The sequence below is a fragment of the Anopheles ziemanni genome, chromosome 3 (genome assembly GCF_943734765.1).
Source record: "Anopheles ziemanni chromosome 3, idAnoZiCoDA_A2_x.2, whole genome shotgun sequence".
NCBI lineage: Eukaryota > Metazoa > Arthropoda > Insecta > Diptera > Culicidae > Anopheles > Anopheles ziemanni.
Window position 1 is genome coordinate 66,261,587 of NC_080706.1, and position 10,601 is coordinate 66,272,187.

General features: G+C 37.4%; 1 non-coding gene across 1 annotated transcript; it reads left to right on the plus strand.

Moving 5' to 3' along the window:
• Positions 1 to 493: 493 nt before the first annotated feature.
• Positions 494 to 565, plus strand: Trnae-cuc (transfer RNA glutamic acid (anticodon CUC)). The gene has a single exon. It is a non-coding gene; the product is annotated as a tRNA-Glu (tRNA).
• The last annotated feature ends 10,036 nt before the right edge of the window (positions 566 to 10,601 follow it).

The window sequence follows — 10,601 nt, forward strand, 5'->3', positions numbered from 1 at the left end:
TCGAGCGAGAAAATTGTCCGCTCACTCTGGTTTAGCATTGATTTCCGGGGTTTTGTCACACTTGTCACGAGTGGTTTTGTGTTTTTTTTTTTATTGACGTATTGTTTTAGTTTCATCGCGTGCGGTTGGAGCCATACACAGTTGTTGAGCTTAATTTGTTTTTAATGGACGTTAAAGTGTCATTTAATTCGCTTCCTTACTTGTGATCGGTATTGTTTCGAGGAACCATTGCGATTATGTGTATTTAAAGTTAATTAGCGATTCTTTTGTGCTCAAAGTCAACGCTAGGGAGAGTCCATGTTTTGAATTTGTACAATAATAGAAATGTCGCAGTCTTGCTATAGAAAGTTGGTAAATGAAATTTGCTTATTCTGCAAATCCTGCTATAAACAAAAGATTAATCGTCATTTTTTTTTTGCAATCGCATTGACATTCTATTTTAAATCATAGTGTTGGCCACCCTCTACATCACTTCACCAGAGGTAGATAGACATCCCATATTGTCTAGTGGTTAGGATATCCGGCTCTCACCCGGAAGGCCCGGGTTCGATTCCCGGTATGGGAAGAAATCTTTTTTCTGCATGTGAAGGTTTTATTTCAGTCTTAGCATTTTCTTTTGTATGCAAATAACCACGCTGTTCCAAATAAGTAATATACCATTTGATATTGCGATTAAAATCTTCTTTGATTGCCTCTCAAGACTGGACTAATTATATCATCGCGCTTTTGGGATTCAAATCAATGTTTAATCCATTTCAATCCATGCTTGTTGTCGTTCGATAATACACAAAATCCACATTGCACTTCGAGTGCACCAAAGGTATGTTGAAATCAACGGTGGGAAAGCAATCAGATTTCAAGACATAAATGGATTAATTTCTAACCACTACGTGCAACCTCGATAAAGATCTCCTTGAGTTCCTGGCTACGGATGGTCCATCTGGTGAGTTTCACTTAAGATATTTGTCAAGTCATCGAACGTTGTTTAAGATGAAAATTTAATTACACTTACGACAAACAGGTTAAAGCAAAGGCGCAGACCGTGGTATCAATGTGGTGTCAGTGTAAACACACGCCATGATCAATGTCAGAAGATTCAATTCCTCGCCCGGTCGCTTGGCAAGGGAGGAGTCGGAGTTTGTCTCATAAATCATAAATAATGTGTCTACTTAACGTTGCTTCTGGCGGATTTAACGATGGGAGTGTTGCGTGTAATTTAGCAGATAGAATCGTTGCCCGCGAGTTCGAAGGAGCTGGAGACAGGTTGTTTACACCTTGATAAAGATCAATTCAGAGCAGGGTGTCTGAGGTCAACGGTGGTTGAGGTGAAGCTGTGGAGCTCTTGCTTGAAACTTTGGTTCACATCCGTCGTGTGGTATCCTGCATCGAGAAGTGAGTTAAAACCGTCAGGAAATGACTGGCCATCTACTTCAGCTCAGGTATACTCACTCTAGAGTTCTAACAAGTTCTAAAAGGTTCGAGATGGGGTTTCAAATATTTCCACCGACAGGATATGAAAGGCGAGAATGTGTTCCTAGCAGCGGTACCAAGTGTTGGGCAAGCCTCAGATTATTACATGGAACTACGGAAGCAAGTATTCCCTTCATTTTATCCAAAAGGTATTGCAACTGCATGGAAGAAGAAAATGACATGGTGTAAGGCCACAGCCCACCCAACAACCCTGAGCGAGTTGGTTTCCTGCAGAGTTCTGATTAGTTCAGATAGGTATGATAAGATAAAAGAAAAGTGTAAATGACAATTTAACAAATTTACATGCAATTTTTAAAAGTAGCGTTAAGGCATAGTGAATTTTTTTATTTTAATATTTAAATTGTAATCCTCCAAAGATTTAAAAAATAAAACAACTAAAGAGATTGTCATTAGTCTTTTTTAAGGGTGTAAAAAACAAATTATGTAACGCATCAACTTACTTTCGGTCTGGAAATAGGAATTCCACGCGACGATACAGGTCTGGATATTATCAGTGCTGGTAAAGTACTTACCCCAGTTTCCTATCCTCCACCCATGTTAGCCATTACTTTCCACGTACAAAGAGAGCTGAATCAGATAAGACTAGCAGCGAATATCTGACTCCTTCCGGTGGAACAGTGGTGCAGAAAATGATTATAAAACATTTATAAATAAATATATGTGCATTCCTCCTACGGACGTATTTCGCCAGCTCTGGGACAAAACCAATGCGAACCGTGCAACTAATCGACAGAGACCAGCATGAACAAACACGAACGTACAAATGTTGAAGGAAGTAAGGGAGGTTGCATGTTTACTCAGTTGCACCTCACGGTTCTCCGGCGTGAACATTAACTGGCCCTAAACTTTTGGTGGAATTCTATCCCACCACTAAGGGTTTCTTCCTGCCTCGGTAGAATGCATTCCGAGCACATGTAATTTACGTTGCCTTTAGTGGAGAATTATGTTCCCATTAGCCGTCGATGTCGTTTGTCATTCGTTTCCACAAGCAACCTTTTCCCCATTGGATGCCCTACGAGGCGCTGGCGTGGACTTGATCCAACCTTGCACTGTACATTTGAACGCTAGCGTGAAGAACTTTACAGCGTTAGGACATTTCCTGAACGGTACGGCAGAACCTTGACTTTCCCAGTGTTGAGGCTTTCACCGTAATTGTCCGAACTTCTGTGCTGTTTTACTCCTTTGTCCTCATACCACCACACATTCCTTTCCCTGATAGACGAGATTTGTAGTTTCTGCTGCCCTCGAATCGATTATAAGATTCTCGCGTGGTTTAAACGGGGCATAATTTACCACATTGGATAATGACGTTGGTGTCCCTGGTGAAGTTCGACGGTGCTTTCCGGCAATTTGAAAATTGTTAAAAATTGCTGGCACAAAATTGCAGCCCGTTTTTCGGCCGATAGACGGTGAGGATTGGAAGAGGATGAGGTCGACTGCACAGCGGACCTGATGAGACTTGCGTCCTCCGAAGCATTATGGAAATGACATGCAGAATTTCAATGCATTCTGCTTCCGATGTATCTGGTATCAGCCAACTTCTCGCAAGCGATGGGTGGGAGTGATACACGACATGCTATTCATATTCCTTTCTCAGGAAGAAATATTAAACGTTGGTGAGAGTAAAGGTAGATGGACAACAGAGGAGACCATCATGTTTCGTGTTTGTAAGGAATATATTAAATACATTTTTTCGTTCGTCTATCGTTCGTTTATATGACGGAGACCAACCATTGAACTTCCGTTCAATTTTAGTCTACTTCTTGCACGTCGTGAATGGTTCGGCACGCATCCACCATCGCGTGACATTGCTATTAATTTGCATCCAACATACTAGCCTAGTACCGCACTGAGGACATTCTGAAGGTACGAGATGGGAGACGCTTCATTTGCCTAAATGTTTGCAAAATCATTTTAATAATGGAAGTAACAAAAACTCAGTATTACTCTTCTTTCTAAGTGAAACAAAATTGCCAGCATTCAATTTAAACCCACAGCACAGCACATGTAGAAGCTTGCATACAAGGGACAAAGTTTGCTGTTATTCTCACAACATAATGTATGTTAACTAACGTAAATTACACGTCTGCAATATGTTGGACATGAAACGAATTTAGTAAACTATAGTCTTGTGGTGAGCATGGCCTGACTAGCCTCTGTTTAGCTGCTGTTTAATAACGATGAAGTGACAAAATGTAATAAATAATTACAGCTTTGCATTAATTGGGAATATGTTGGGATCGTTTTGCTGCAAACATAGCGTGCACGGGTCGGTTCGCTTTATGATGAACTGTTGAATAATTAATTTTTTGATGAAAGTTTCATAATTTGCAAAATTACATTATGCAACACATGACTCACCATTGGAAAGCTTTAAAGCAAACATAACTTGCAATTAACCTTTCCGATAACACGATTACGGATCTGCGAGAAAAAATAAAATCCACAGAATTCGATCGATTTGCATTTGTCTTTCTTTCTTCATCCAAAGCACAGAATGAAAAGCGATGGAATGGTTATCTGGATTCTCGCGTAGTTTTCTATAGGCGAAATTAGTTTTCCGTTCCCATTTTCCCATTTCTAAAGTAACATGCACGGCAGTGGTTGGGGGCAAGAATGAAAATCATTAAACAGATTCGACAATTTCTTGCTCATTTTGTTGTCGGTCGAGGTTTTACTTGTCAAGGAGGAGAGGAGGATAAAAAAGAATGCCACTTTAACATTTTTCTTAATTACTTCTTCGAGCAAAAACTAAAACCTTTAAGCAATTCCAATTCCAGAACGTGTATAACAGTATTCTTTTCTCGTTTACCGTCCCTTCATGATTAACGATTTCTTAACACTGTACAAAAAAACTGTAAACAAAATGTATGTTCAATAATGTTACACAACAACAAGAAGTGCATAAACCTATGCATCTTAGTATTTTAGGTGCTTTCGTCTTCGAAACGTGCTTTACGTGCATTCGACTATGGAACGTGATAAATCTTCACACTGGCATGTGCTAATTCACACTTTTTCATCAATGCCTTTTCTATAACACCGTTAATTTACTACTTCCTGCTCGACCGAAAATATTTTCTCTTTCAGATGCTAGAGATAACATGTCTTCTCACACTCCCATCGTTCCCAACGTACGTAGAAGTTTTTCCAACACGCTCATTAAACCTCCATGGATGCTTTTTCCACCCTAGCTGTCTTTTAGTTTCTGTTAGCAAAATAGATTTTCAAGAAAAAATTCGTGGCAAAGTGTTTGCTTCATTTGCACCTTCATTGCACTGTCGGTTCATATGTCTGTTTAGCGGTGCATAGTTTTTTAGGCAATTTTCTTGCAAGCTTTTTAGTGCAGTAATGGGTCGCAGTAGCTTAGACTTGTTTAATTTATTTCATTCACGAAATATTCTTACATTTATGAGAAGAAATTGAGATAAACGCAGTATATTTGAATTAATTGCAAAAATGTAACTTTAAAATAATCAGTCAACAATTTATTTTCTCAAAAAGCAATTTTTAATTTGAAAAATCATATCATCATATCAGAAAACATGTAAATTTTACTTAAAATAACCATAAGTTTTCAGATGTACTTGTATTTTAAATTCAAAATGATTTAAAACATTACACGGTTGCATGATTTTTCTGTTATGTATTTTACCTTTAGTTGATTCTGTATTATACCGTATGCTTCCTATAGGAAGGATGCATATATGCATATTAGTTCCTAAGCCAATTTTGAATCGCATGATTTTTATGTTAGATTTGACCCATTTCACCAATGTTAAGTTTATGCGCCACTTTCTTAAGCCTAAGAAAATCGAAATAAATGGAATCTTCATAATTAGAAACACCGTATTCAACACATTTGACAATCCTTTGCAATGTGTTATCTGTGTCTGAAAAGCGCTCGTCTTTAACGTTTAGTTTCCTTTTGAGTATCATAAAGTAGCAAAATTTCATATCGGACGAAAGGTCAACACCCAAGCAGGAAAGGCTTGAAAGGTGACGGTTTAGGAACGTTTTGTAACAAGGAATGTAGATGTTATCCATTAGTAGGAGAGCATTGTAATGCAGTTTTGTAAGATCCCGCCGGTTGTTTTGGGGGTTAGTTAAAAAATTCCACACATCCATAAAACAACTATCTCTGTGGGTAAAAATACTCCCTTTAGACTTGTTGAAAATTATTTCTCTTATTTCATGACTTCCCCAGTTGTACATAAGATAATTAATAACCATTGTTGCCTTCAGCATGACTGTTTCGGCACTTTCGGTTGTTATTTTCTGTTCGTGATCAGTTTCCTCAAACTCTTCTTGATGCTGGTGCTGCTGCTCTTCGTGATTCGTTTTTGGATCTTTTCCCTGTATTAACCCTGGTTGCTCTACGTGACTTAGGTCAGTTTTTTCCTCCTTCATTTCTTGCCTTTCTTTATGCTTCTGTTCCTCCAGTTCTTCATTTTGCTTCTGATTTTTTTGTGCATCTTTTTCATGTAACAGTATCATTTCCTTAGTTTGGTTTGGTTTTTGTTTCTTCATGCCTTGAGTAGATTTTTTATGTTGCTTTTGATTTTGCTGTTGAACGGTTTTGTCTTTGATTGATTGCTCATTGGGTGGCATATTTTTATCCTCGTTTGCACTTTGCCAAAGATCCTCAGCATGAGTGGCAACAGCACAGTAGAGTTTCTCGAATGCTATGTACACTTTCTCTTGCTCCTCTAACTCAACATCCCCTTCAACACGCGTCACTATCATACCGTGCAATTGAATGTACTCATTGTAGTGTGAGGATAACATTTTTGATAACACTTTAATCCGCGAACATCCGTTTAGTTGACTCTCGTCTAGCAGACGCTGCATGCGCTCTACCTTTGCCAGAACATGGGTCCGATGGCGAATGATCCCACGAAGCTCAGCAGTCGCAGCTTGCTCACTTTCGATACGCGAAGACGAATTTACCGGATGAGCCGAACCTTTCGTTCCCTTGGGAGACATTCTTCTTGTTGCGTTTGATGAAGACAACTACCTTTCCAGAGTCTTATTTAGCATTATTTATTTCAAACTTTCACGCACGAAGAGCGTACCCAATCGTTAAACGTCTACCCAACAACCCATACCCGTAAATACCACGGAAAATGTACGCATGATTGCGGTGGTACTACCTGCAAAGGGTATGACACAGACTGCTTTTGAGAAAAGGCATGTCAATCTTTATTTTCATAAAAAGCTAAATTGAAAGAATGTATGGAGTTCAACCACATTTTTATTTCTTTTAAATAACGTTTTGATTTTATTTTGAACGCACTGATTATAATTGATAGCGAAATTCTCTCTCGAAAGTCAGTTGTTTTTTTGTGAAAACGAATAAATTGTTGAAAGAAAAGTTCAATCCTTGAGTCAACGGTACTTCCCAATGTCTTAAAAACGCGAACAAGAAAAAAATCATTTAGCTAGTCTAGTTTGTGCGCATCTGCATTCGTTTATAAAAAGAGACGCCAAAGTAAAACTTGGACATGGGAATAGCAAAGATTTGATAGTGGCAGGTAGAAGAGGCAAGTTGGACAGATATTGGCTCGTAATATCACGGCTCAATGCATGCAGAAATTGTACGGTCAACAGTTCATGGTTCCCTGTCGTATGTCAAGTACCTGAAGCGGGTAGCTGTGGTGGACATTATAACGGAAATGGCTACAGGACAGTATTTTTCATAACGATAAGATAGATCCCGGGTATACTATTACCACCTGCTAACGCGGTAGAAAACGATAGAAATAGAGACGGGGATCATTTTTTCCACCGTGCGCAGGTGTAAGATAGTTTTAACAACTATGCCTTGGTTGACCTTCATCCGTGACCGACAAACCATAATCGGAAACTATTGAGGTGAAGCTGAACCATCGATCCAAGCACGACCTCTCTTCAGTATTATTTTTACATTCCCACCGACGAAGGAAACTTTTCAACCGGTCTGATAAATGGCACATCTTATGGTTGAACTTTGATTCCAATTTATTCCTGCAGCCCAGCTAGTTTGCATTTTGTCTACTCTAGACTTCTAGTAATGCTGTGGAATATAAGCGCTATATTTCTACCCACCATAATCAGTCTGAACCAGAATTCTACTTCTAATAGTGGTTTGTTTCTTCTTTTTTCAACTATCACGTTCCTCTGCTCGGGGGTCCGCGACAGCCTTCTTTTACAAAATGTTTTCTCTCAGCAGGCGTTCTATTTATTTCTGTAGTTTGCTGTGATGATGTTTGATTTGATGATCTTCTGGGTGTTTATTTATACTTCCTTTATTGTTAAAAAAATCAAAAGAACTTACCCAGTTTCTTTGAAGGAAGTTTAAAGATAGAAATTATTGGCCATATGGCTGAGCAACAGCAATCAAAAGCCATGTTTGCTTTTTGAAATATAAATTAAAAGAAAATCTACTTGGACAAGCAGCCAATTTACATTTAAATTCTTAAAGTGAAAACAAATCTGTAATTACTTAAATGTAGACATATTTTTTGTTCTTTGTTCATATAAATTGTATTCCTTCCAACAAATGTAACTGTATGAAAATTGCACACTGATTTCTCGAGCAGAATTTACTTCACCAATGATTTCTTTACATACTCCTTTTGTCAGAAACATACTAAAATATAAATATAAATAAATATATATAAATATATAAATAAATATAAAATAGCCAAAAGCTATTTCAACGAATCCGCAGCTAAAAATTAGTAACGCATACAAAATTTGAAGCAAATTCTTTGCTCCCCAAATGTGGCAAACGAGGGTCATACGTGTAGTAGGCCACAAAAAAAATCATATCTCTTATCCTGATGAATATTTTTACATGAAATTTGCTGTAAAAATCAAAAACACATATAGCAACAATAAAAAAATAACAATCCGCCAATACCTTGGACGCGCACAGTTTGCGTACCAAAGTCACCTTACTTTTTGGACACAGTAGTACAGTACCAGGCATTCAAAGTCGGACACTTGAACATTGAACAATCTTTTCACTTTGAGTTAAGTTATCTTCTTCTTCGAGCAGCTAGCGGCACGAAACTACACATGGGACTTCTCCAACCTTTGTTCTTTGTGAATAAGCAAAAAAAAAAGAAACAAAACAACTCCAACTGCAGAAATAATGAGACACGAATGAAAAAAGTCTTGTTTTCGAGCCAGGCACTAAAAGTCGGATACCTTACACATCACACAGAAACCATTTTTTTAATCTTTGTTAGCATTACCATTGGCAGTTATTACTGCTTGTAATCTTTTGGGTACACTTTCAACTAACTTCATTCAAATTTTTTGGTCAATTTTTTCCAATACTTCTTTCACTAATGATTTCAATATTGATAAGTTGGATGGCTAATGTTTAGCAACATTTTTCTTTAACGAATGTCAAACATGTTTAATTACATTTAAGACTGTGGGGGGTTAAGAAAACAAATGGACAGTTGTAGAGCAACCACATCTTCGTCATAAAAGCTGTATGATTAGGATCGTTGTCCAGATAAAATCCAAAGTTGTTCGTGATGCCTTGTTCTTCAACACTCGCATGAAAATTCTCGTAAAGAATGTTGATGTAATAAATTGCATTCATGTTTCCATGAATGACATGCAGTTTTCCTAACCCCTGGGCAGCCATACAACCCCAAATCATTATGGGTCCACCCTTCTTGATTCGCAGTCTTTATGGTGAACTTTTCATCGTAAGATTCACTTGCTTTCATCCTTACATATTGGCAGTCATCTGATGCATAAAGGTTGATTTTTGTTTCGATTCTAAACAAAACCTGTCAAAATAATCAAATTTAGCTACAACATGGTTGTTTGAGAAGTTTTTAGTAAAATAAAAGTGATACCTTGGATCAAAATTCTACATCTTTATCCATGCATTATATTAAATCAAGCCGTAGTTAAGGTTTTTTCAGTATGTGACTAGTTTTTTTTTAATTTTACAGAAACTCTTCCCAACAAATGGTTTTTTCTTAAAATGCCATCCACGCATGTCACGCAGCCTTTTTTGAATTTGAAAAGCACTCGTAAATGGGTTTGAACGAACTTGTCTAATAATGTTCTGTGCCCTCTTGATCGTTAATTTTACGTACAGTCTGCTGCAATTAAAATCGGACGCACGAAAAATGAGCCGGTCTGCTGTCTTTCCGCAAGCCTACAGCATTCCCGGAACCGAATATTGACCTTTAACGTATACATTTTTTTCATTAACTTTTTCACAATCTAAGAAAATTGAAAATGAAATCAAAATCGACTATTTTACTGAGAAACGGCTCAAAATATGCGCGAAGACCCGAAAAGCGGACACGCAAGTAAAATCGGACAGGTAGGTTTCTTTGCCGGTTGGTGCACTTCAAGTGGTTGCATGTCGTTGTACCTGCACATTTATTAGTTGGCCACTATTGTTCTTTGTACTTGATTTATAGGTACCCAGATTATCATACAAAAAACCCATAAATAATAACGATAAGCTGACGAGAGTACAAACAAAGATTGTTACTATTTCACTGTGGATTATTTGTAATGTTTTAGTTAAAATTTAGCTAAAAATGATTTTCTATCATAAGTTTCTAACACAATTCACTTTATGCAATGCAAATAATCAAAACAGGTGTTTGAAATTCAGCATTTTCTCAAGTTTCATTTGCAGCTAAAAAAAACTTGTAGCCGTTTTGGCGTGCTTCCAACTTATTTTTTGTAATTTTCTTTACATTATCACAAGAAGTTTTAAATTGGTTTGTAGTTGTACAATCACATAAGTTCCTACAAGTGCTTTGTTACCCGCAAGTGTATTTTTATTCGATGGCGGTAGTGAGCAGTTTGGGCAGTTGAATAATACCCATAATCTAGTATCCAGCAATGAGTGTTTTGGATTATAATCTTGATAGAATACAAAATATTACTTCAAATGTTAGTTATTAGGTGCTAGGTTTTCACTTAATTTTGAAAATATTGATGCAATACACCTTGTTCATGATGCCGTGTATGACATGCAGCTTCCCAGGAACTTCGACGGAGTTACGATACCATATGATTGATCAATCATGTCCAAACTTCAAGATTTTTTTAACTGATATGAAAGCTAATGGTTAATA